The 27,530-nt window shown below is 43.0% G+C and overlaps 1 long non-coding RNA gene across 1 annotated transcript in view; it reads right to left on the bottom strand.

The window, feature by feature from the left end:
* Positions 1-311: 311 nt before the first annotated feature.
* Positions 312-27,530, bottom strand: part of LOC120980799 — a 28,806-nt gene continuing 1,587 nt past the window's right edge. The window contains exons 2-3 of the long non-coding RNA XR_005774580.1: positions 25,557-25,881; positions 312-740 (exon numbers count right to left, since the gene is read on the bottom strand). This is a non-coding gene — a long non-coding RNA (uncharacterized LOC120980799). The remainder of the gene's footprint in view (positions 741-25,556; positions 25,882-27,530) is intronic.

Genomic DNA, 27,530 nt, shown 5'->3' with positions numbered 1-27,530 from the left:
CCGTTTGTGCACCAGTTTGTCAGATGCGGTGCTTTAAGCTTCCAGGACCTATCGGTAAAGTCTATGGGGTTTACACCCTTGCCTGGATAGCAGTGTGATTTCTTTGCTCTGCTTTGACCTTCCAGGACCTGTGGCGTCCCACGGGGTTGGCTGGAGCGGTCAGATGACTTGAATTTCCAGGCGGGGTTTTCAAATTAGAAAGTTGAAAAGTTGAAAACAGACGATTTCCAAATGTTGTTCCTTGATGTTCCCTCACTGTCTTTACCATACGCGTTTCGGGGTAACAGGCCCCTTCCTCAGTGGAAATGTGTTTAATGTGTGTCAATCAGTACAGAAAACGCAGAGGGAATGGAAGGATAAATGGATACAGATAGGTAGTAGAGAAGTCAATGGAATGGTATTAGAAAAGGTAGCAAAACTAAAAAGTTTAAAATTTAAATAATGCAGGGGAAGAAGATGTAGAGGACCTCAAATAAGAAGAACAATCAGGATAAAGGTGGAGATTAAATAAAATTAAAATAAAAATGCACAAAAAATTATAAGTGATAAAAATAAAAAGGGGATATAGGAAAGATATAAAGAGGAAATGAAAATTGAAAAAAGAAAATTGAAAAGAAACAGAGATGGAACAGATGGAGGAAAAGTCAGCTAGTGAGGGAAAAATAGGTGGAAAATTACCCTGATGCTAGTAAGGATACATTAGTATGCGGCACTAGTGGGGTAATGGCCGGTCAATAGGCCTGTGGGAGAAAAAAGGATAAACATATTAATATACGGTATAGAATAAACCTATTGATATATAAATTCAACCATACAAATAATTAGAGTAGACATTGTATCTCATATTCTCTGTTCAGTCCCTTTGGTTCCAGACTCTCCAGTCTGTGAATCCAGTATGCCTCTCTAAGTTTAAGCTGCCTTATCCTGTCACCACCTCGTTGGGAAATCGTAGCATGCTCAATAACCTGAAATTTTAATTGGGCAATGTTATGTGCAGCTTGATGAAAATGTGCTGGGACTGGGAGTAATATGTTTTTCCTTCTGATACTTGATTTGTGTTGACAGATTCAGTTACGAATAGTTTGAGGTGTCTCACCGACGCAAACTTGACGCAAGGGCATTTGAGAAGATACACGACATAGTCTGAAAAACTCGTGTATTGGAAAGGATTTCCCTGATTGCGGATGAAAAATATTACGGCCTTTTTTTACGTTGGAACACTGTAGGCAATGGAGACATGGGAAAGTTCCCTTCTTTTGGATGCGTAGGAAAAGTTGTCTAGGGATACTTGATGCGAACCCTACGTCTGCTATTACCAATAGGTCTCTAAAGTTTTTTCGGCCATCTATTACAGATCAATACAAGGTTATTAAACTCTTCGACGGTAGGATATGTTCTCTTTAGTAAATGCCAGCGTCCCCCATGATATTCTGAACTTTCCTCACACATGGATGGAATGTGTGCATAAATGGGATTCTTTTGGAAGCTGATGTAGACGGAGGTTTCTGATGGACTTTGGGATTAAGTAAGTTGTGTGGATAGCCTCTCTCCAGGAAACTGTGTTTTATTTCATCTAGTCTTTGGGCTTGTTTGTGGCCATACTGTACTATCCTACGAATTCTCTGGAACTGAGAATTAGGAAGTAATATTTTAGTGGGATGTGATGAAAGCTAGAGAAGTGTAATAGGTTGTTGCAGGCGGTAGGCTTTCTGTATAAGTCTGTGGAGAGATATCCCTGTTCATCCTTTGTGACTACTATGTCCAGAAAGTTAGTGGATGTTGGGTCAGAATGTATAGTAAATTGGAGTTCCGGGTAGACAGAATTGAAATTCCGTTAATGTGTCTAATGTGCCGTTCCATATACAGAAGATATTGTCTATATAACGTTTCCACAGATGACGTGTGTATTGAATCGATGTCCGGGTGAAGGTACGTATCCTCAAAATCAGCCATGTAACAATTAGCATAAGGGGGTGCTACATTCGATACCATGGCTGTCCCCTATTTCTGCAAGTAAAAGTTATCTTGGAACATGAAGAAGTTCTGGGAAAGAACTACTTCAAGGAGTTACATACACAATGCTATCTGTACTTTCACACTTGCATTAAACTTTTCCGGTATTGAGTTCCGTCCTAGGGGCTCAATACCGGAAAAAAACTGATCAGTTTTATCCTAATGCATTCTGAATGGAGAGCAATCTGTTCAGTATACATCAGGATTTCTTCAGTTCACTGTACGGTTTTTGGACGGAGAAAATACCGCAGCATGCTGCGGTATTCTCTCCGTCCAAAACTCCGGAACACTTGCCGGAATGCCGGATCTGGCATTATTTTCCATTTCAATGCATTAATGCCAGATCCGGACCCAAGTGTTCCGGAAAAACAGATCCGGTTTTGCAGTCTGCGTATGCGCAGACCTTTAAAAATGTGCAAAAAATAAATACCGGATCCGTTTTTCTGGATGACAACCGGAGAGACGGATCCGGTATTGCAATGCATTTGTGAGACGGATCCGCATCCGGAACAGTCTACAAATGGTATCCGTTTGCATACAGATAGCTGCATCCGGCAGGCAGGTCCGGCGACTGAACTGCCTGACGGAATCCAACAACACAAGTGTGAAAGTACCCTATTACGTCAGGATGCCATCCAGCCCTGCTCAGGAGTTTGTGTGTCGCTCTTAGTCCTTTCTGGTGATGTATAGAGGTGTACAAACTTGTAACATCCCACGTAACCAAGAATGTGTTGGTAGAGAGTGAATTTAGTTTCCAGGAAAGATGTGTCTAATAAGAAGGACCTTGTAGTTTTGATATAAGGTGTTAGGATTTTTTCTAGGAAGATTGACAGGGGTGACAGGATAGAATTAGTGGACTATTGGGCGGCCTAGTGGATTTTGGAGATCTTTATGTATCTCTGGTAAGACATAGAAAATGGGAATTACCGGATTCTTATTGGTCAACAATTTAACTGACGCTTCATCTATAACTCCTCTCCATCTTGTGATGTGCCTATTTTTATTATGGATATGATTATATTCATAACTGGAGATGTATAACTTATATTATTTGTTCTACTTCACTATGCTCTCATGTACTAAACAATTGTATTTATGTTATCTATTTGCTGCAGTCTGAAGAAGGCCATGCGGCTGAAATCTCACTACCGCAGCCGCAATAACTATTAAATAAACACCAAATTGCATTTGGTGCTGGAGTTTATTTTATCTATTATTTATGGGGTGGGAACCCAACAAGGATCAAATCCAGTGTATATATATATATACACTGCTCAAAAAAATAAAGGGAACACAAAAATAACACATCCTAGATCTGAGTTAATTAAATATTCTTCTGAAATACTTTGTTCTTTACATAGTTGAATGTGCTGACAACAAAATCACACAAAAATAAAAAAATGGAAATCAAATTTTTAACCCATGGAGGTCTGGATTTGGAGTCACACTCAAAATTAAAGTGGAAAAACACATTTAGGCTGATCCAACTTTGATGTAATTTCCTTAAAACAAGTCAAAATGAGGCTCAGTAGTGTGTGTGGCCTCCGCGTGCCTGTATGACCTCCTTACAACGCCTGTGCATGCTCCTGATGAGGTGGCGGACGGTCTCCTGAGGGATCTCCTCCCAGAACTGGACTAAAGCATCTGCCAACTCCTGGACAGTCTGTGGTGCAACGTGACGTTGGTGGATAGAGCGAGACATGATGTCCCAGATGTGCTCAATTGGATTCAGGTCTGGGGAACGGGCAGGCCAGTCCATAGCATCAATGCCTTCGTCTTGCAGGAATTGCTGACACACTCCAGCCACATGAGGTCTAGCATTGTCTTGCATTAGGAGGAACCCAGGGCCAACCGCACCAGCATATGGTCTCACAAGGGGTCTGAGGATCTCATCTCGGTACCTAATGGCAGTCAGGCTACCTCTGGCGAGCACATGGAGGGCTGTGCGTCCCTCCAAAGAAATGCCACCCCACACCATTACTGACCCAATGCCAAACCGGTCATGCTGGAGGATGTTGCAGGCAGCAGAACGTTCTCCACGGCGTCTCCAGACTCTGTCACATCTGTCACATGTGCTCAGTGTGAACCTGCTTTCATCTGTGAAGAGCACAGGGCGCCAGTGGCGAATTTGCCAATCTTGGTGTTCTCTGGCAAATGCCAAACGTCCTGCACGGTGTTGGCCTGTAAGCACAACCCCCACCTGTGGACGTCGGGCCCTCATATCACCCTCATGGAGTCTGTTTCTGACCGTTTGAGCAGACACATGCACATTTGTGGCCTGCTGGAGGTCATTTTGCAGGGCTCTGGCAGTGCTCCTCCTGTTCCTCCTTGCACAAAGGCAGAGGTAGCGGTCCTGCTGCTGGGTTGTTGCCCTCTTACGGCCTCCTCCACGTCTCCTGATGTACTGGCCTGTCTCCTGGTAGCGCCTCCATGCTCTGGACACTACGCTGACAGACACAGCAAACCTTCTTGCCACAGCTCGCATTGATGTGCCATCCTGGATAAGCTGCACTACCTGAGCCACTTGTGTAGGTTGTAGACTCCGTCTCATGCTACCACTAGAGTGAAAGCACCACCAGCATTCAAAAGTGACCAAAACATCAGCCAGGAAGCATAGGAACTGAGAAGTGGTCTGTGGTTACCACTCCAGAACCACTCCTTTATTGGGGTGTCTTGCTAATTGCCTATAATTTCCACCTGTTGTCTATCCCATTTGCACAACAGCATGTGAAATTGATTGTCACTCAGTGTTGCTTCCTAAGTGGACAGTTTGATTTCACAGAAGTGTGATTGACTTGGAGTTACATTGTGTTGTTTAAGTGTTCCCTTTATTTTTTTGAGCAGTGTATATATATATATATATACACTGCTCAAAAAAATAAAGGGAACACTTAAACAACACAATGTAACTCCAAGTCAATCACACTTCTGTAAAATCAAACTGTCCACTTAGGAAGCAACACTGAGTGACAATCAATTTCACATGCTGTTGTGCAAATGGGATAGACAACAGGTGGAAATTATAGGCAATTAGCAAGACACCCCCAATAAAGGAGTGGTTCTGCAGGTGGTGACCACAGACCACTTCTCAGTTCCTATGTTTCCTGACTGATGTTTTGGTCACTTTTGAATGCTGCCGGTGCTTTCACTCTAGTGGTAGCATGAGACGGAGTCTACAACCCACACAAGTGGCTCAGGTAGTGCAGCTTATCCAGGATGGCACATCAATGCGAGCTGTGGCAAGAAGGTTTGCTGTGTCTGTCAGCGTAGTGTCCAGAGCATGGAGGCGCTACCAGGAGACAGGCCAGTACATCAGGAGACGTGGAGGAGGCCGTAGGAGGGCAACAACCCACCAGCAACTCCGCCTTTGTGTAAGGAGGAACAGGAGGAGCACTGCCAGAGCCCTGCAAAATGACCTCCAGCAGGCCACAAATGTGCATGTGTCTGCTTAAACGGTCAGAAACAGACTCCATGAGGGTGATATGACGGCCCAACGTCCACAGGTGGGGGTTGTGCTTACAGCCCAACACCGTGCAGGACGTTTGGCATTTGCCAGAGAACACCAAGATTGGCAAATTCGCCACTGGCGCCCTGTGCTCTTCACAGATGAAAGCAGGTTCACACTGAGCACATGTGACAGATGTGACAGAGTCTGGAGACGCCGTGGAGAACGTTCTGCTGCCTGCAACATCCTCCAACATGACCGGTTTGGCATTGGGTCAGTAATGGTGTGGGGTGGCATTTCTTTGGAGGGCCGCACAGCCCCCCATGTGCTCGCCAGAGGTAGCCTGACTGCCATTAGGTACCGAGATGAGATCCTCAGACCCCTTGTGAGACCATATGCTGGTGCGGTTGGCCCTGGGTTCCTCCTAATGCAAGACAATGCTAGACCTCATGTGGCTGGAGTGTGTCAGCAGTTCCTGCAAGATGAAGGCATTGATGCTATGGACTGGCCCGCCCATTCCCCAGACCTGAATCTAATTGAGCACATCTGGGACATCATGTCTCACTCTATCCACCAATGTCACGTTGCACCACAGACTGTCCAGGAGTTGGCAGATGCTTTAGTCCAGATCTGGGAGGAGATCCCTCAGGAGACTGTCCGCCACCTCATCAGGAGCATGCAAAGGCGTTGTAAGGAGGTCATACAGGCACGTGGAGGCCATACACACTACTGAGCCTTATTTTGACTTGTTTTAAGGACATTACATCAAAGTTGGATCAGCCTGTAGTGTGTTTTTCCACTTAAATTTTGAGTGTGACTCCAAATCCAGACCTCCATGGGTTGAAAATTTTGATTTCCATTTATTTTTTTTTGTGTGATTTTGTTGTCAGCACATTCAACTATGTAAAGAACAAAGTATTTCAGAAGAATATTTAATTAACTCAGATCTAGGATGTGTTATTTTTGTGTTCCCTTTATTTTTTTGAGCAGTGTATATATATATATATATATATATATATATATATACAGCTGGGTCACAAAGAAAAGTCTGGGAACGTTTGTTTTCTTCTCTCTTTTCCTCAGACAACTGGGCTGTTAATGGGTGCTCTCAGTTTGGGGACGACACGGATGGACTGTTCTGAGGCCTGTGCATGCTGCAGCACCAGACATATGGTATAAACTGTGATTTGTTTTGGGGACAGTGGGTGGTAAATCACTGCAAAAGGGGCACCACAATGATATGCAACTGACAACTCTGGCTAATCCCTACAGCTATCTCTCAGTGTGGCATGGGTTCCTACCACTAGACTACCTAGGGTGTATGCATTTTTGCTGGGGGTTGCCGTTAGCAACGGATCACATGCAGTGTTTGGGGTTTTTGAGCGTTTCCTCCCATTTATGCCACTTTATTTCAGTTATTTTTCTCGATATGTTTAGAATGTGCCATTGTGTACTGCTGGTAGGCTTCTGTTACACCTGGTAGCCTGTGTCACATGGCCTGTTATAGGTGGGGCTCGCAGCCTTATCATCTCTCCGACTACCTGAGTGATCTCACTATGGAGGTATGTGGGAGCTTGGCTGTAAGTTGTATCTTAGCACCTCTCAGGCCGTGTTCACACACTATAGGTAGTCTAGTGGTAGAAACTCATGCCACACTGAGATACCTTGACGGTGGTGCAAAAGGGCTCCATTGTGTTCCTGACAGGAATACATTGACTAAAATCTCAGCTCTTAACATCAGCCTGAGGGATTAGCCAGTACTGTCAGTCCATATCATTGTGGTGCACCTTTCGCAGTGATTTATGTATTTTTATATTTGCATCCACACATTATTCCATCTTGTGTAGGATGCCATTGTGGTGCATGTGGTCCACTGCCGAAATCCTCCATTGTATGCATTTTTGCTGGGGATTGCCATTAGCAATAGATCACATGCGGAGGAATTGCTTCCCCGATTATAAACACGCCACAGTGTTTGGGGTTTTTGAGCATTTCCTTCCATTTAGGCCACTTTATTTCAGTTCTTTTTCTTGACAGTGGGTGGTAGTTTCAGGTCCTGGTAGTTAGAGAGAAGTAGGTTAGTGACCCCCGAGTTATCACAATATAACTCTGCATGAATCACTGGTATTTAATTCCGGAGATTTCTTGCACAAGTCATTCCAATTTAGGGAGCCAACAAAACATCTTCATGAGAAAATACAAGTCCAGTTGCTCGGACTTATTACTAATGATATACCAGGATCTGGATCAATGAGACCCTTCACAGACATATTGAGTTGCTGTTTTTTTTTACTGTAGGGAATAGCACTGCAGACTGTGCTATTCCATACAGCGGCATCCAATAAATAATGTATACCATGTATCTGTTAAACATGCACGTCCACACATGGAAGCACAATGCAGAACACAGTGTGAAAAGTGTCATCGCCATGCATTCGCAGACAGACAAACACATACAAAAAATTGGTAAATGGTCATTAAGGGGTAAACATCCCGTCATGAGACGTTGCAGTAAGAGTTGTAGAAGCAATAACTTGCCATCAAGCATTCTTTATTGAGGCTTGCTTTTGTGGATGTTACATAACGTTGTCTGCATCTTGTTTATAATACTTTATCCTGTCTAGCTGACGATTTGGCCTCGTTGCTACTTCTTTATGTGTGTGATACTGGCGCATTAATCCTGCACTTGTCTGGCTGTATAGGCTTAATGCTATCATACGTCAAGGTTATGTAGCAACATGCTTTAATTTGTTTGCTAGTTGGAGAGATGAATTGCAGATTAGAGGCTCTCTGGACTCGGAATGTGCAGCCATTACTTGTAGATAACCCCTCTTTCCTAACTGCTTACATTGTTCCCAGTTGTCCCTTCATTTGTACTTTCCTTACAGCAGAACACAAGACTGAAGTTGGGAGAACTGTAAATGACATTTGTTTTTTAAATTGGAGAGACTCTTACTAACATTACTTGCACCTTCCAAATGTAATTAGTTTTATTTCAGTTTACGTTATTTCCTCTGTTGAAGCAGCTGGAAACATGATCTGACTCTGGACTCATTTATGACAAATCAAACATATACTGTATACCGACCAGCCATAACATAAAAACCTTCAGTGATTTAAATTGTCTTGTTACAATGGCATACGTGTAGCCTGTTCAGCATACCATGCACGGTCTGCCAGGTTCACCAAGAACTGCCGAGCTTGCCCTTCAACGCCCCTACCACTACAGGGCCCTGCCTACAGCGGAACAGATGCCCTGATAAGAACAATCCCACTATCAGAAGTCTAAGGCTGGGTTCACACGAGCGTGTCCGGATTAGTTCCGGATGCGTCCCGGTGTGTTGCGGCAAACCCGCGCGAGTAGGAATGCAATTGCAGTCAGTTTTGACTGCGATTGCGTTCCGATGTTCAGTTTTTATCGCGCGGGTGCAATGTGTTTTGCACGCGCGTGATAAAAAACCGACTGTGGTACCCAGACCCGAACTTCTTCACAGAAGTTCAGGTTTGGGTTCGGTGTTGTGTAGATGTAATTATTTTCCCTTATAACATGGTTATAAGGGAAAATAATAGCATTCTGATGACAGAATGCATAGTAGGTGATCAGTTGAGGGTTAAAAAAAATAAAAAAATTAACTCACCTTCTCCGTTTGTTCGCGTAGTTCTCCCGGTCTTCAGTTCTTTAAAAAGATGAACTATGGGCTAAAGGACCTTTGATGACGTCAGATCACATGCTCCATCACCGTGGTGATGGACCCTGTGATTGGAGCATGTGATCTGACGTCACCAAAGGTCCTTTAGCCCATAGTTCATCTTTTTAAAGAACTGAAGACCGGGAGAACTACGCGAACAAACGGAGAAGGTGAGTTAATTTTTTTATTTTTTTTAACCCTCAACTGATCACCTACTATGCATTCTGTCATCAGAATGCTATTATTTTCCCTTATAACCATGTTATAAGGGAAAATAATACAGTGTATAGACAGTCACCTAGCAACCGTGCGTGAAAATCGCACCGCATCCGCACTTGCTTGCGGATGCATGCGATTTTCACGCAACCCCATTCACTTCTATGGGGCCTGCGTTGCGTGAAAAACGCAGAATATAGAGCATGCTGCGATTTTCACGCAACGCATAAGTGATGCGTGAAAATCATCGCTCATCTGAACAGCCCCATTGAAATGAATGGGTCCAGATTCAGTGCGGGTGCAATGCGTTCACCTACCGCATTGCACCCGCGCGGAAATCTCGCCCGTGTGAACGCAGCCTAACTAGATCACCCTGAGTGGTCCCTGCTGGCGGAATGGAATCTATCGTGCATTCATCAGGTAGCTGCTGGCAGGTAGAGCAGACAAGTCAAGTAGTAGTACTAGATGTAGTAAGGCTACTTTCACATCTGCGTTGTGCTGTCCGGTTTTGGGATCCAGCACAAGCTCTCAAAACCGCAGCACAATTCTTCAGTTTTGTCTCAATTCATTGTCAATTGGGACAAAACCGAACAAACTGGAACAGAGTTCCCACCAGAATGCATTCCGTTCCAGCTTGTTGCGTATGTTGCAAGCAGCATTTTTCTGTGCGGCGTAGGAAACTGAAGAAGTAGGTTCCAGCAACAGAAACCATGTAAGTCAATGGTGCTGGATCCGTTTTTTTCCGAGACACGAAAAAAAAAAACGGATCTGCAGCCCATTTCAACATAATACATCCAGATCCGTTCTGAATGGATGCAGCTGGTTGTATTATTATAACGGAAGTGTTTTGCTGTGGTTTTGAGATCCCCTGCCGGATCTCAAAACCGTACAGCAAAAATGAAAATATGAAAGTAGCCTAAGTCAAGTAGTAGTATTAGTTGGGGGTCAGTAACCGAGCAGTCAAACATCAAAGCCAAAAGAGTATTCAATAGGTATGTCAGAAAACAAGACAGAAAAAATGTACAGAGACACAAAAGCAGGAGAATGGTCGCTAGACAGTCCGAGGTCAAACACAGTAGTGAGCTAGGAGAAGGCAAAAAAAATTATCAGGTAAACGAACCGGGTCAGAAACGCAAGAATATGAAATATATGCATAGAGAACTAACAAACATATATGAACCAGGTACCACGTGTAATCATTGGCAAAAAGCACTCCAATATCAGTCTGTAGGACAGAGTAGAAAATAAAGTACATATCACAGTGATTGGCTCTCAAGCCAAGCCTCCTTCATCTTATTTGCAGCAAAACAGGTCTGGCTACACCTCTTCCTGCCTGTTTGCCTAACGTATGGATCAGTGACTGTTAGAATTGGTCGAGTAGTAGGATATATCAACCCCATATACGGTGTATGGCGCAAGTCGGGTCTTTAAAGATGGTGCTCTGTCAGGAAATTAACGAGAACCATAGCGCCTGTTTTACACAGCAGACACCTGGAAACGAAGCCCATGATCAGTCGCCAATCACAACTCTTAACCCCTCAGATGCCATGGTCAATTGTGATCACAGCATTTGATTGGTCTCGATTGGCCCAGCAAAAAAATTGGCTTTTACACGGTTCTGTAGATGTAAATATAAATAAGTTAAGGGAGACAGAATATGGTGATGCAAAAAAAAAAAAAGTTTTATCTTTTTAAACATTAAAGGGGTTCTCCGGGCTCTCCTATATTGATGACTTATCCTCAGGATAGGTCGTTAATATTAGATCGGCACCCCCTCTGATCAGCTGTATGACATATGAGAATGCCATAGACAGCAGCGGTGAGCAGGAAGAGAGACGGGAGATGGCACATGCACACTGCGCGCGCTGTCTCCTCTTACAGCTGATTGGGGGGAGTGCCAGGTTTCGGACCCCTGCTGATTTTATATTAATGACCTATCATGAGGATAGGTCATCAATATAAGAGAGCACAGAGAACCCCTTTAAAACACAAGAAAAACGAAAAAATGTAGCTTTGCTGTAATTGTACTGACCCAGAGAATGAAGTTAAAAGATCAATTTTACTGCTGATAAAATGAAACCCATAAAACTATTGCAGATTTGCGCTTTTTACCATTTCCACCCCATTTGGATTGTTTCTATCTTCCCAATTCATCATTTGCAATATTAAATGGTGCCTTAGAAAGTACAACTTGTCCTGCAAAAAAACAAGCTATGTGAATGAAAGAATAAAAACGTTATGGCTCCAGGAAGGCAGGGAGTAGAAAACCCTGAAAATTAGCAAAGAGTGTGGAAGGCAGAGGAAGGAGGAAAGGAGCCTGATTGTAACAGCGGCTGCTGTGCACCGCTGTTCCCCTAAACAAAGATTATTATTGATGATTTCTTAATACACATGCGTATTGTATGCTGCAAGATACTATCTGGAATTATCCCAGTCCTCCGTATAGAAAGCAAAAGAAAAAAGGTAGCGGATCTGCGCAAACTGGACAAGTGGTAAAGGTGAAACAATCAAAAGTGCAGTCTGTCAGTATATGCTCAACACAACTAACAAAGTCTGCGTGCTGTCTCTTAGCCCACGGGTGTTCACACTTCTCTTGTTACAGCAATATACTTCAGGTACCGCAATGCTCGATTCTGCCCATTATTCCAGGTTTGCAGCCTTAAGAAAAGATGCATACAAAGTGCTCACCGCGTATAGATAAAAAAAAGTCACACTTTATTGTACTTACAAAGTTGTTGTCTTAATCAAATCACATAAAATATCACTGCCCAACCCGGGTTTCGCTCAGCTTTGTCAGGGGCGTGCCAAGATTCAGTTCTGGTACGGGTAAATTTTTTCTTTCGCTGTTCCCCTGCTTACCGCCGCTGTCCCAGGCGCCGTGTTCAACGCATTGGCAGATCCAGGAAGGGGGCAACGGGGCAATTGCTCCCCCCGAGAATGTAGTCAAACATTCCGGGCCCGGCGGCGGTGGAAGCGTCAGGGAGAGATGAGCGCTTCCATTGTGGAAGCGCTCATCTCCATATTCATCTGTAACGCCGTCCTTCGGAGTAGGGCAGGTGAGAGGCGTCTCCCTTGCCTGTTCCTCTGATAGGCTGCAGGCCTAGTGCCTGTAGCCTATCAGAGGCCGGTGCAGGCCGCGCGATGACGTCATCGCGCCACCTGACCTGTACAGAGCGGGACACAGGTCGGAAAAGGCCTGCATCGCATCGCAGTGTCATAGAGGTAAGTATAAGTGTTTATTGTTTTAATTATTTTTAGTACAGTATGGCAATAAGGAGGGTGGGTGGGGCCCTATATACTGGCACATTATGGGGGGAGCACTATGGAGAGGTGGGAAGGAGCACTATGGGGGTATCTAATGGGGGCCCTATATACTGGCACATTATGGGGGGCACTATGGAGAAGGAGGGAAAAGAGCACTATGGGAGCATTATATAGTGGCATTTAATACTGGCACCCATTTTGGTGCCACTATGGGAAAGGGGGGAGAGAAGCATTATGGGGGAATCTATGTGGGGCAGTCTATAGGAGCATTTTATACTGCCACATTATGAAGGGCAGTATGGGGACAGGGGAGGAGCACTATGGGGGCATCTTCTGGGGGCACTATATAGGAGGATTTTATACTGGCACAAATTATAGGGGCACTATGGGCACCTTAGCTCAACTGAGGGCACTAAGTGTATTTTGTAGTGGCACACAGTACGGGTCATTGGAACACATGAGGGCATTCTGGAGACATTGACTGGGGGCACTAAGAGGAGGTATTTATTTTTATTTTTTTACTGCCACACAACGGAGCATTTTTTTGTACTGGCGCACATTATAAGGGGGCTTTATTACAACTGCGGGACTATGGGAGCATTTTTATTTCTGGGACACAATTACTGATGGGGGCACTAGTCTGTAGGAGCACTACAGGGAGTGCAGAATTATTAGGCAAGTTGTATTTTTGAGGATTAATTTTATTATTGAACAACAACCATGTTCTCAATGAACCCAAAAAACTCATTAATATCAAAGCTGAATATTTTTGGAAGTAGTTTTTAGTTTGTTTTTAGTTTTAGCTATTTTAGGGGGATATCTGTGTGTGCAGGTGACTATTACTGTGCATAATTATTAGGCAACTTAACAAAAAACAAATATATACCCATTTCAATTATTTATTTTTACCAGTGAAACCAATATAACATCTCAACATTCACAAATATACATTTCTGACATTCAAAAACAAAACAAAAACAAATCAGTGACCAATATAGCCACCTTTCTTTGCAAGGACACTCAAAATCCTGCCATCCATGGATTCTGTCAGTGTTTTGATCTGTTCACCATCAACATTGCGTGCAGCAGCAACCACAGCCTCCCAGACACTGTTCAGAGAGGTGTACTGTTTTCCCTCCTTGTAAATCTCACATTTGATGATGGACCACAGGTTCTCAATGGGGTTCAGATCAGGTGAACAAGGAGGCCATGTCATTAGATTTTCTTCTTTTATACCCTTTCTTGCCAGCCACGCTGTGGAGTACTTGGACGCGTGTGATGGAGCATTGTCCTGCATGAAAAACATGTTTTTCTTGAAGGATGCAGACTTCTTCCTGTACCACTGCTTGAAGAAGGTGTCTTCCAGAAACTGGCAGTAGGACTGGGAGTTGAGCTTGACTCCATCCTCAACCCGAAAAGGCCCCACAAGCTCATCTTTGATGATACCAGCCCAAACCAGTACTCCACCTCCACCTTGCTGGCGTCTGAGTCGGACTGGAGCTCTCTGCCCTTTACCAATCCAGCCACGGGCCCATCCATCTGGCCCATCAAGACTCACTCTCATTTCATCAGTCCATAAAACCTTAGAAAAATCAGTCTTGAGATATTTCTTGGCCCAGTATTGACGTTTCAGCTTGTGTGTCTTGTTCAGTGGTGGTCGTCTTTCAGCCTTTCTTACCTTGGCCATGTCTCTGAGTATTGCACACCTTGTGCTTTTGGGCACTCCAGTGATGTTGCAGCTCTGAAATATGGCCAAACTGGTGGCAAGTGGCATCTTGGCAGCTGCACGCTTGACTTTTCTCAGTTCATGGGCAGTTATTTTGCGCCTTGGTTTTTCCACACGCTTCTTGCGACCCTGTTGACTATTTTGAATGAAACGCTTGATTGTTCGATGATCACGCTTCAGAAGCTTTGCAATTTTAAGAGTGCTGCATCCCTCTGCAAGATATCTCACTATTTTTGACTTTTCTGAGCCTGTCAAGTCCTTCTTTTGACCCATTTTGCCAAAGGAAAGGAAGTTGCCTAATAATTATGCACACCTAATATAGGGTGTTGATGTCATTAGACCACACCCCTTCTCATTACAGAGATGCACATCACCTAATATGCTTAATTGGTAGTAGGCTTTCGAGCCTATACAGCTTGGAGTAAGACAACATGCATAAAGAGGATGATGTGGTCAAAATACTCATTTGCCTAATAATTCTGCACTCCCTGTATTACTACTAAGTGCACTCTGGCACAGAATTATTAATATTGTTGGGATTTTGGAGAGCACTATTACTGTGGGGGCACCCTGGCACAGTATCAGCTTAGCACAGTTATTTTTGGAGGACATTATGGTTACACTATTAGTGTCAGGGGCACTATTTGCTGGGTGCAGTTATTTTTTAGGGCATTGTGTTTCAATAATTATTGAAGAGGGTGCTATCTGTGTGTAACTAGTATTTTCAGGGGGTTTATCTGTTTCTACAGTATAGTTTTGGGGGGGCACAGCGTCTCAGTATTGGGGTGCATAATGGGATGTTGAGTAGGTGGGAGAAAAAGTAGGAAACTAAGATGTCTGTCTGTTTGTCAAACTCTGCAGAGATGAGAGATGTCTGAAAGAAAGCATCATGGCGGTCTGGTCTGAATGGAGAAGATGAAGAAAGAGAACATCTACATCAAAGGAGACGTCACTGGATGTAAGAGGTATGGGTGGGGCTGTGTGTGGGTGTGGCTTGAGGGTGGGTGGGGACACAGGGGCCCCATAATCTCCTATTTCCCGTGGAAGTGCCCCTCCCGAGACCAGGCTCTGGATCCGCCACTGGTTCAACGGTGATCTGCTGCCAGTGCTTCCCCATTCACAGCTGCAGTCCTGGGCTCTGTCCGTGTAGGTACTGTTTGTTCTGGGATCCGCTCCACAGTTTTCTTTCAGCCATGGCCACAGTATACTTGCTGCTTGTTCCCTGCAGTACTTCCTTAAGGGCCGGTGCGCATCACTTCCTGTGCTTTATGGGTTAGATCATGTAACCTTACTGACCAATCGTAGCCCTCCTGCATGTATATAACTGGCTTAGCCCCCTTTCCAGATTCCTGAGCGTCAAGGTCCTAGTATCCTGCTAAGGTTGCTGATATCTCGTGCTTGTGTTGCTGGACTCTGCTACCTGTTTGATCCCTGCCTGCTTTCTTTGACTCTCCTGTTTCCGACCCGTATTGCCTGACCTGTACCTGTGCTGCCTGCCCTGACCTATTGCTTGTTTGACTTAGTCTCTGCCTCATCATTCGGTCCTGCACTGTTGCTCCTGTTTACGACTTGGCCTGCTGACTACGTCTGTACCTCTGGTACCTTGCTCAGGTACCTCCTGGTCTACCTGGGCCAGCTGCATCGTGTGCCAATCCTCCTCAAGAGGTAGCGACCTGGTGTTCCCCTCGGGAAAGTCTATCCCCACCATCAGGGGTACTGTGAAAGTCGAGGGGTTCACTTAGACAACTCCCTTGGAGGTAGGACATGTGGCACAGTGGGTTCACACCCGCTCGTTTGTGACACTGATAATTGAAGAAAGAGGTATTTTTCTCTAATAAAAGATATTACAAAATTTTGTATCTTCAGATTTATGTGAGCATTTGTAACTTTGCATATTTGTGGGTATGCTTTAAGCAGAAAAATGAGCAAGCATAAGGATCGGGGTAATTAGAGATGTTAAAAAAGTATGATGTTAGATGACTCAATGAAAGCAGGTTTTGTGTGGTGTTCCTAGTATGCAGTGGTTAGTAGCTACCAAAAATGGTTGGCTGAGCCAGTGAACTAGCATCAGGGTCAGGTACACCCAAGTTTCATTGATGCATCACAGCTTGCTACATATGGGATGGCATAGCGATAGACCAGGGATGCTCAGCCTGCGGCCCTTCAGCTGTTGCAAAACTACAACTCCCAGCATGCCCTAATAACTGTAGGCTGTCCAGGCATGCTGGGAGTTGTAGTTTTGCAACAGTAGGAGAGCCGCTGCTCGGGCATCCCTGCTATAGACCTTACAGACAGGGACCTCTCTCCTTTGTACCAGTCTGTAACTTGTCTTGTTCATGCTTAGTTCAATTGTCTGTATTATGTATGTATACCCCTTCTCATACGTACAGCACCATAGAATGAATGGTGCTTTAATAATAAATAAGAATAAGAAAATAGATGTATCAGGGTGCAGTGTGCCTACAATGGGCAAATGAGCGTAAGAACTAGACCATGGAGTAATGGCTGAAGGTAGTCTGGTCCAATGAATCAGTGTCTTTCATCTGGATAGACATATGTGCATGTGTTCTTTAATTGAGGAAGAGAAGACAAGCCGGTGCATTTAGTGTGATACTCTGGACAATGTTTTCCTAGGTTCTGCCTAGGTTCTGTCTGCCCTAGATTTTATTTAGTTTTTTTTATTTTTAAGTTTTCGTTTTGCACTCCCTGCCTTCCCAGAGCCATAACTTTTTTATTTGTCTGTTCACATAGCCATATGAGGGCTTGTTTTTTGCGGGACAAGTTGTAATTTTTAACGCCACCATTTAATATTGCATATGATGTAGTGGGAAGCGGGAAAAAAATTCCAAATGGCGTGAAATAAAAAAATAAAAAAAAGCTATTCCACCACAGTTTTATGGGTTTTCTATTTACTACATTCGATGTACGATAAAACTTACCAGTTACTTTTATTCTACAGGTTAGTACGAATCCGGCGATACCTTATATGTAAAGTTTTTCTTGCGTTCTAAAAAGTGGGACAAAATTAGTTTTATTTTTTTTGTTGCCAAATTTTGACTCCTATAACTTTTTTGTAATTGTGTGTATGGAGCTGTATAGGGGCTTATTTTTTTGCAGGGCGATCTGAACTTTTCAATGATACCATTCTGGGGAGTGTATGACTTTTTGATCACTTTTTATTACTTTTTTTTGTAGTAAATGAAGCGACAAAAAAACGGCGAATCGGCCATTTGGACGCTTTTTTCCGTTTTGCTGTTTGCCGTATGGAGAATATATTTTTATATTTTTATACTATGGGCGTTTTCGCACATCGCGATACCGATGATGTGTATTTTTTTTATTTTATTTTATTTCTTTCATTATTTTTTTCCCACACTTTTTTATAGTTCCCGTAGGGAACTATAACATGCAATCATTATATTGCTATTCTCATAGACCCCAATGTACTAGCATTGGAGTCTATGAGAAAATTGCTTGTTTCCTATGGAGCCCTATTACAGGCAAGGGCTCCATAGGAAATACTATGCAGTAGCCTCCTGTCATTCACAAAGATCTGCTGCAGCATACACACTCCACCTCCTCCGATCGCCACACGGGGGAGCGTGAGGCTCACTGAAAGCGGGCGTTTCCGGTGTTTCACGCGCTCAGATGCCGTGGTCAGGATTGATCACAGCATCTGAGGGGTTAAATGTCCGCGATCAGAATTACTGCCGATTGCGGACATGAGTCGCGGATGTCTGCTATAAGAAGCAGGCGGCCACATGCGGGCGCCATCTTTAAAGAGTGATATTCTGTTGTGGTGGTGGCTCACTCCCTATTACCTATGGTATGGTGCTGCCAACCCAATTGAGAGGACACCCTGCCTCTCCAAAAAAGAGAGATGACTAAAGTAGGTATGTGTTGGGCGAGCACTCTAACATCAGGCTTGAGCTAACACAGATCACACATTTATTGCATAGAAAATACATAAAACAAAATATAGCAATATAACTAATATAAAATCAATATAAAACAAATAGTCGCAATATATTCGCAAAGGGGGCAATTCCAATGCGCCACCATAAATGTCTGTGTTGTAATATGGATCTCTTTACCATACATGCGCATGTAATACTCTTTGTTTCATATGCGAAGCCTGAGGGATTGGTATTGTGTCGCAGAATAATCGCAGATAGTGGAGGTATTAATATTACTTTCGGATAAGTTCTAATATAGTTCGAAGAGTGATAGTATTAAAACTATCATAAATAGTCGTGTGTGACTTTAAGTCAAGTTGTAATAGATGACGATGTCGGCTATTCAGCCGCTTACCTCCTTCCTTCGGGGCTTGTCCGTGGTGTCTCCGCTGACTTGACGAGGGGCGAGCGGTACGGGAAAATTCTGGCGTCTCGCGTCGCACTCCTCGAGTATGTATTGTCGAGATCTGTATTGTCGAAAGCTCGCGGGAAGACAATCGCGATACTTCGGTTTCATCCGGATCTAGCGTCTCTTGTATGTAAAATCAAAATCCAGTTTTTCGATTTCTTTATGGAAATGTCCGCATGGCCATGCGACTGGAGATACTTCAGCAGGTGTGCGACGTTACCAGACGCGTTTCGGGATATGTCACTATCCCTTCCTCAGTGGTCACCATCTTTAAAGACCCCGCTTTACGGGTTAAGATTGCTGAAGACCAAGTATTAATGGCAGGGGCAACACTGAAAACATTATTTAGGGACAGATTGAGGAACATGAAAGAGTTCAAGGTGTTGATTTGGCCTCCAAAATCCAAAGACCTCAGTCATCAGCATCTGTGGGATGTGCTGTATAACCAAGTCCGCTCTATGGAGCCTTCCCCTCCCAACTTACAGGGGTTAAAGAATCTTCAGCAACGTCCTGTTACCAGATTCCACAGAACATCTCCAAAGGTGATGTGGCGTTCATGCCTTGGTGGGTTAGACCTGTTACACTGGCACAAGGGGAGCTATAAAATATTAGGTGGTTTTAATGAAAGCCCAAATTATTTTTATTTCTTTTAGCTGGAAGTGGCTCTACTGAAATATTGAGTTTGCATGATACAAAGTTGTCCTGTTATATCATTGTATTGCAAGAAGTGAATTCTGTGTGACCAGGCGAAATGTTGCTTTTTTATATAGGTTATGCATAAGGGTTGCTGAATACTCATGAATCCATTTATTTAGAGACAATCTAGTCATGTAATTTATATTATCCGATCTGCCGCTGTACTGTAAATGTACAGCGGCACTTCTACAATGCATTGTTTAATCTAGTCTTAATCCAATTATCTATGAAGAATTAATTCATGGATGAGTGGCCAAACTAATTCTCTCTCTGAAAATCAATAAGAAGTCTGTGACTGGATATGTGATCAGGGAGTAAGAAGAGATTCTTTGCTTGTATGCGGTTCTATACTTGGAATCAAAGCACAAATGCAGTAAATGATATTTGTAACCAGAGTACTCCCTGAAATTGTGTACTGCACGCAAGGCAGCACCGAGGAAGGTCTAGTGGTTCTAGTAGGAAAATCATTTGTAGCTGCATGTAATAGTGCTGGTAGATAGAGCAGTCAGAATGTACCATGTCTTACTGCACCCAGCTACTGTAAACTATGATACAAAGTAGAGAATCAGTCATTTGTCCAATGCACAGTGTGGGGATTCGCTCAGGTAGTTAGGACTAGGGTTGTTTCGGGTATCGAACTTTCGATACCCAGTCTAAACTTTTGTCCCGGTATTGATACAATACTGGGATTTGCCTTTTATCGATACTAGGCCAGTATCAGAGAACATGAGCGCGCTGCTGTCAGCGCGGCCATGTTCCCTCAGCAGCACGGGGAGAAGGAAGCAGTCTCTCCCTCCCCTCTATGCTGCCGCTGCCACCAATGAGAGCACAGAGGGGTGGAGGAGGGGAGGGGCTGTGGCCACTGCGCCACCAATGATAACTAACGTTTAATACATTACAAATACAAGCGGCAGAAACACATTGCTGTGATCCATGGCAATTAAGGGGTTAACCTGAGAGGTTAACTGCTGCTGATCGCAGCGCCCTGTCAGAGGTCAGGCAATGTGTTTCCGCTGCTGGCTGTATTTGTATATTAAACGTTAATTATCATTGGTGGCGCAGTGCCTCCCCCCCCCCACAGTATTAAAAACATTAGTGGCAGTGGCCACAGAGTCCCCTCACCTCCTCTCATTAGCGGCAGTGGCAGCTTCTGATCGGAGCCCCAGCAGTGTAATCCTGGGGCTCCGATCAGTTACCATGGCAGCCAGGACGCTACTGAAGCCGTGGCTGCCATGGTCAGCTCCCTGCTGCTGTATGTACTATGCACAGGGCAGCAGGGACAGTGTAAGATCCTATTCACCCTAATAGAGCTCTATCAGGGGGAATAGGACAAGGGATTTAAAGATCCCAGGTTCTACCCGTAAGGGGGGAAATAGTTATTAAATAAACTGTAAAAAAAAAAGTTAAAAAAATACACCCCCTTTCCCAATTTTACATATAAAATATATAAACAATAAATAAATTAAATATTACCGTACATATCGCCACATCCAAAAAGTCCAAAATAAAAAAAAATATCTCTTATGCGGTGAACACTATAAAAGAAAAAAAGACAATAAAAACTGTGCGATTCGCCTTTATTTTTTTTGGGCACCCTTTCCCCCCCAAAAAATAGGATAGGACTGTTCTATTATAGGCTGGACGTTTCATAAAATGCGGAATGCACGCTGCTTTTTTTGGCGTTTTATTTTTTTTTGCGTGGTATCGAATGGTATCGGGTATCGCAATCGTTTTTTTTGGTATCGAAACCAAATAAAATTTTTTGTATCGAAACAACCGTAGTTAGGACTAGCGGATGCAGTATAGAGTCAAAGTACACAGTTCTTGAATCAAACAACTGTGTTTATTCACACATTGGTGTATAACAAAATGCAGATAAGGTGTATCACAAAAGGCAGGTGGCTTGGTGTTTGTTCACACACAAGGAGAATCCATAAACAATAAAAGTCACCTTTTCTCCTGGGTGTTAATTCACACCCTGTAAGGCTACTTTCACACTGGCGTTTCTGGGTCCGCTTGTGAGATCCGTTTCAGGGCTCTCACAAGCGGCCCAAAACAGATCAGTTTAGCCCCAATGCATTCTGAATGGATAAGCATCCGTTCAGAATGCATCAGTTTGCCTCCGTTCAGCCTCCATTCCGCTCTGGAGGCGGACACCAAAACGCTGCTTGCAGCGTTTTGATTCCCGCCTGACGATGCGGAGCCAAATGGACCGTCCTGACTTACAATGTAGGTCAATGGGGACGGATCCGTTTTCACTGACACAATATGGTGCAATTGAAAACGGATCCTTTTTTTTTTGTTCATGGTAATGCAAACGGATCCGTTCTGAACGGATACAATCGTTTGCATTATCGGTGCGGATCCGTCTGTGCAGATACCAGACGGATCCGCACCTAACGCAGGTGTGAAAGTAGCCTTAGCCGTTCAGCCTCATCAAGTCCATAGGCAGCCTGTTCGCCTTTAGAGGGGCCTGAGTCCTCCAGCCCGGCTCAAACCTCAAATCCTAGCACAGCCCTCAGTTCACAGCACACAGACTCCTGAGCTCCACTGTCAGAGGGAGGTAAATCCACACACCTGGCAGTGCTGGCTGGTTTTTATGCCTGGCAAAACCTGGCCTGAAACATGGGGAGTAGTCACCCACCCAGCACTTTGACTACTCCCAGTAAGAGCCGTCCCGGATCAGCTATGACAGCCAAGCTAAATCTTTAGGTATCAATTAGCAATAGCTGCTGCTGACACATAAAACACCGGCTCTTACTTCACCGAGGCCAGGAACCTCGGTGACACATACCTTCCATCCACGATGATTCCAGGTACCTTCTTACAACAGGTACAAACTAATGGAATGATGATAAATAAGACCATAGGTACAAACTAGAAATGAGCGAATGGATTGTAAAAAATAGTTTTGTCTCATCTGCAAGGCTTCTTCAGCTGTGGGGGGCTGTTCCCGTAGGTGAACAAGCGCCCAACTGCCGCAAGTTTGATAGGGCCAGACATTTAGCTCAGTCCTGTCAATTCCCAGCCTGAGAAGACACTGCTTTGAAGGTGAAGCAGAGTCTGTCCCCGTGCTCGGCTAAACAGCGGTAAGAAATTATCAGGGCTAAATGTCCAATCCTGTTAATCTTGCAGCAGGTCGGTGCTTCACTCTGCAGGGACAGCCCCTCACAGGTGAAGCAACCATGTTCAGGAGACAAATCGATTTGCTTATCTCTTGTAAAAAGTAAAATCCCACCCAGGGTGGCGATCCTTATATAGTCTGGGACAAATCATATTTCAGCCTTTTGCCCCTTGACAAAGGTGAGCGCAAAATGTGCGTCGGGTGGTGGTGGTGGTCTGCTTTAATACAGGATCTTCACTGCTGGTTGGTATTGATACTTTTGCTCTAACTGTTTATGCTAGACATCTCCTTACTATGATTGACCATAGGTTCTTTATTGAATCATGTTTATATGTAGCTTTCTTTAAGTTATTTGATATTCTCAACAGCATTAATCTATGGTAATGTTTTCTCAATCACTTCTACCAACAGCCTCTTCATTAGTGCACTAGCGCTTTACCTTTATACATCCTGTTCTCGGACCACCACTGTAGTGTTGCTTTTAACTTTTTAATGTGTTTGTGTCTTGCCAATCATGTTTATATTTTGATGTTAATAAAATGAACTGTTTAACCATACCTATTTTTTTGTGTTGTGATTTGACCATACTACCGAATTCCATATAGTGATGAGCGGCAGGTCCCATATTCGAATTCGCTATATTTTGAGATTCGCGATTGCGAATAATCTAAATTGTAAAAATTGCGTAATACGAAGTTGATCAAAAAATAATATATAGCAGTAAATACAGTGCTATATATTATAGCGAATATTCGAGAAAATACAAACAGAGCAATTTTGCTAAGCTAATATAGTGCTATAATATTTATTTTTAATAGTGTAAATTTTTTCGAAATCTGGAGTTCAGAAGAGAAAAAAAAATATAAGACTATATAAAAAAAATGATTATGGCACTAGATTGGCTAAATTGCTCTATATTTGTATTTAGCGAATATTCGCTATATTGCTATATATTCTTGTTTTAGAATATGACGAATATTCTAAAAAACGAATATATAGCAATATAGCGAATATTCGTAAAATACACATAAAGACTGCAATTTAGCTAATATAATGCCATAACCTTTTTTTTTCAAAGTTGTAATTTTTCTTCAAATCTGAAGTTCATAAGAGAAAAAAAATTACGACTATGAAAAAAAGTTTATAGCACCATATTACCTAAATTGCAGTCTATATGTGTATTTTACGAATATTCGCTATATTGCTATATATTCTTGTTTTAGAATATGACGAATATTCTAAAAAAAGAAGTTACAGCAATATAGAGAATATATTCGGTATTTAGAATATTTGTCTTTTTTTATTCAATGGGTACTGTTATTCCACTTTGGCATACTCCTCCCTGACAAGCGTCCCCGTCACCATGGGATCGCCTGTGGGTTAGAATATACCATCGGATCTGAGTTTTCACGATGGTATTTTCTAACCCACAGGCGTTTCCATGGTGACGGGGACGCTTGTCGGGGAGGAGTATGCCGAAGTGGAATAACAGTACAGATTTTTTTTTAAAACGAATATTCTAAATAACTAATATATTCGCTATATTGCTATATATTTGTTTTTTAGAATATTCGTAATTTTTTTTCCATATGAAAACATGATTCCTTCCTGCTTAAGTTGCTTGTGGGCCAATGACTCATTGACCCACAAGAAAGAAGCAAGGAGGAATCATGTTTTCAGATGTAAAAAAATGACGAATATTCGATATAGCGAATATATAGCACTATATTCAAAATATTCGTGAATTAGTGAAGTTGCAATAGTCGCGATATATATTCGTTATTCGAATATTCGCGCTCAACACTAATTCCATACACAGTACCTCTTTTGGTCCCATATTCCAGCCGTTGACCTTACATCTTCCTTGGTTGTCCCTTCTCGTCGCCTGGATTCTTCCTTCCACTTCTTTAGAAATCCAGACTACTTTTTTATTCCACTAAAGTAAAAGAGAGTGTTCTTTTTACCTCCATTGAGATGGAATACCTTTTTTTGCTGGGTAGGATAGTAAAAAAAAGAAACTTTTTTTTGTTTTGTTTTTTTTCATGCGTGTACGAAACAGCTGTTGCCTGTTATATCCATACCCGATTTTACTGTTTTTGAAATCAAGATTGGAATTTACCGAATGATGAGTGCCATCTATTCTTACCCTTTTCTTTCTAATATAAATTATCATACATCCTTAGGAAATTAGTCATGCTTGACGAACTCTGAAGCCTTGCTACTATTTCTGACATATTTGTATATGATGGAAAAAGTGAAAGGGATTCATAATGATGACCTTTGGTTAAACACTGTATTATCAAAGTATTTACCCCGAAAACTGGTGAAATACACTGATGAATCTGCCCTTTTGTATCTCCTCCTACTTTACTTTTCAAGATGCTCCTGTAATAGGAGGCTGAACTCTTTAAATGAAGCAACACATATACGACCCACATTACGTTGTTGTGTACTCAGCATTACAGGAGTAAAATTCATATAACAGTGTTACTGCTAACCATACATTGCAAGACATAACATTTGCAAGCCCTACTACTAGCAGCTGGCTCTAGGTTACTGCAGGACTAAGTGAACAACATTCATGGGGAGGTAGGTTGGATGCAGGAAAGCATGTGGCATCCTAGGTATGTTGTGCAAACTTTACACCCTTACCGGTAGAGGAATAGAAAAAAGGGTTAATAGCCAGGATGAAAGTTTCCTCTGATCCTGGCTTTGGATCTGAAATCTGTTCTAAATGCCAGAGCTGTTAGTAACAGCCAGGTCTTAGAGCAGTAGAGCTCTGGGAGCCTTTAATCTCCCTCTACTCCAGCGCGAACTAAAGGCATCACAGCCTCCGTTAAGGGGTAAAAAAAATATAGTCTCCTCTTAGGTACAGTAGGTACAAGTCTGACCTATTCCCCATAACCCTCTCAATGGTATCCTTTGTCCTCTCTGTTGTTTGTACAGGCTGGGCAATGAACATCAGAACCGTATCCCTTGTGTGAGTTGTAAAGGATAATGGAAGAATTACATATTTACCTGTTGCAGGACATGCTAGAAGTGGTGTCTGCTAGTGGCTTGGCAAAGTTGTGTCCATCTTACCATGTATTGTTCAGAAATACCTTCTGCAACTTCACACATTCGTTATTCTGGACATTATTTTCAATTTGCTGTTTCAGTCAGGGACTGTCTGGGGATTAGTTTCATAAACTTTACCCTAAATTAATCCCACAGATAAAAGTCATACTTTTAGGTCTGATGACTGTGGAGGCCAAAACTCTTGGTTCACCATATGTTCTTCTGTGAATGCTGCATATACTCAACATCAGGATGAGTACGACGTATGGCCAGTCACTCCGCCTTGCTGAAAGCAACATAATTTACAGTTACAATAACTGTGCATATCAATGTATAAAGCTTTGTTCACATCCTTATCAAAGAATATTGGACCTACAATCCACATACCTATAGCTGCACACCAAACAAGTTTTAGATCATAGGGTGACCATTGTTGCAGCTTGTTTGAATTTTCTATGTACAAGTACCTATTATTCTTTGATTTAAATAATGAGATTTCCAGGGGAATAATATTGATGGCCTATCATCAGGAAAGTCATCAATATCTGATTGTTGGAGATCCAATTTCCAACATCTCCACCAATTAGATGTTGGAATATGCCATGGCGCTCAGGTAAGCACAGCGGCCTGATCACAATTTCCCCAAGCACAGCGCTGTACAGTCATGGCCAAAAGTTTTGAGAATGACACAAATATTAGTTTTCACAAAGTTTGCTGCTAAACTGCTTTAAGATCTTTGTTTCAGTTGTTTCTGTCATGTAGTGAAATATAATTACACGCACTTCATACGTTTCAAAGGCTTTTATCGACAATTACATGACATTTATGCAAAGAGTCAGTATTTGCAGTGTTGGCCCTTCTTTTTCTGGACCTCTGCAATTCGACTGGGCATGCTCTCAATCAACTTCTGGGCCAATTCCTGACTGATAGCAACCCATTCTTTCATAATCACTTCTTGGAGTTTGTCAGAATTAGTAGGTTTTTGTTTGTCCACCCGTCTCTTGAGGATTGACCACAAGTTCTCAATGGGATTAAGATCTGGGGAGTTTCCAGGCCATGGACCCAAAATGTCAACGTTTTGGTCCCCGAGCCACTTAGTTATCACTTTTGCCTTATGGCACGGTGCTCCATCGTGCTGGAAAATGCATTGTTCTTCACCAAACTGTTGTTGGATTGTTGGAAGAAGTTGCTGTTGGAGGGTGTTTTGGTACCATTCTTTATTCATGGCTGTGTTTTTGGGAAAAATTGTGAGTGAGCCCACTCCCTTGGATGAGAAGCAATCCCACACATGAATGGTCTCAGGATGCTTTACTGTTAGCATGACACAGGACTGATGGTAGCGCTCACCTTTTCTTCTCCAGACAAGCCTTTTTCCAGATGCCCCAAACAATCGGAAAGAGGCTTCATCGGAGAATATGACTTTGCTCCAGTCCTTAGCAGTCCATTCACCATATTTTCTGCAGAAGATCAATCTGTCCCTGATGTTTTTTTTGGAGAGAAGTGGCTTCTTTGCTGCCCTTCTTGACACCAGGCCATCTTCCAAAAGTCTTCGCCTCACTGTGCGTGCAGATGCGCTCACACCTGCCTGCTGCCATTCCTGAGCAAGCTCTGCACTGGTGGCACTCCGATCCCGCAGCTGAATCATCTTTAGGAGACGATCCTGGCGCTTGCTGGACTTTCTTGGACGCCCTGAAGCCTTCTTAACAAGAATTGAACCTCTTTCCTTGAAGTTCTTGATGATCCTATAAATTGTTGATTGAGGTGCAATCTTAGTAGCCACAATATCCTTGCCTGTGAAGCCATTTTTATGCAACGCAATGATGGCTGCACGCGTTTCTTTGCAGGTCACCATGGTTAACAATAGAAGAACAATGATTTCAAGCATCACCCTCCTTTTAACATGTCAAGTCTGCCATTTTAACCCAATCAGCCTGA

The sequence above is a fragment of the Bufo bufo genome, chromosome 10 (assembly GCF_905171765.1).
Source record: "Bufo bufo chromosome 10, aBufBuf1.1, whole genome shotgun sequence".
Classification (NCBI taxonomy): Eukaryota; Metazoa; Chordata; class Amphibia; order Anura; family Bufonidae; genus Bufo; species Bufo bufo.
Note: the sequence above shows the minus strand (reverse complement) of the source record. Positions and strands in the feature narration are given on the sequence as shown.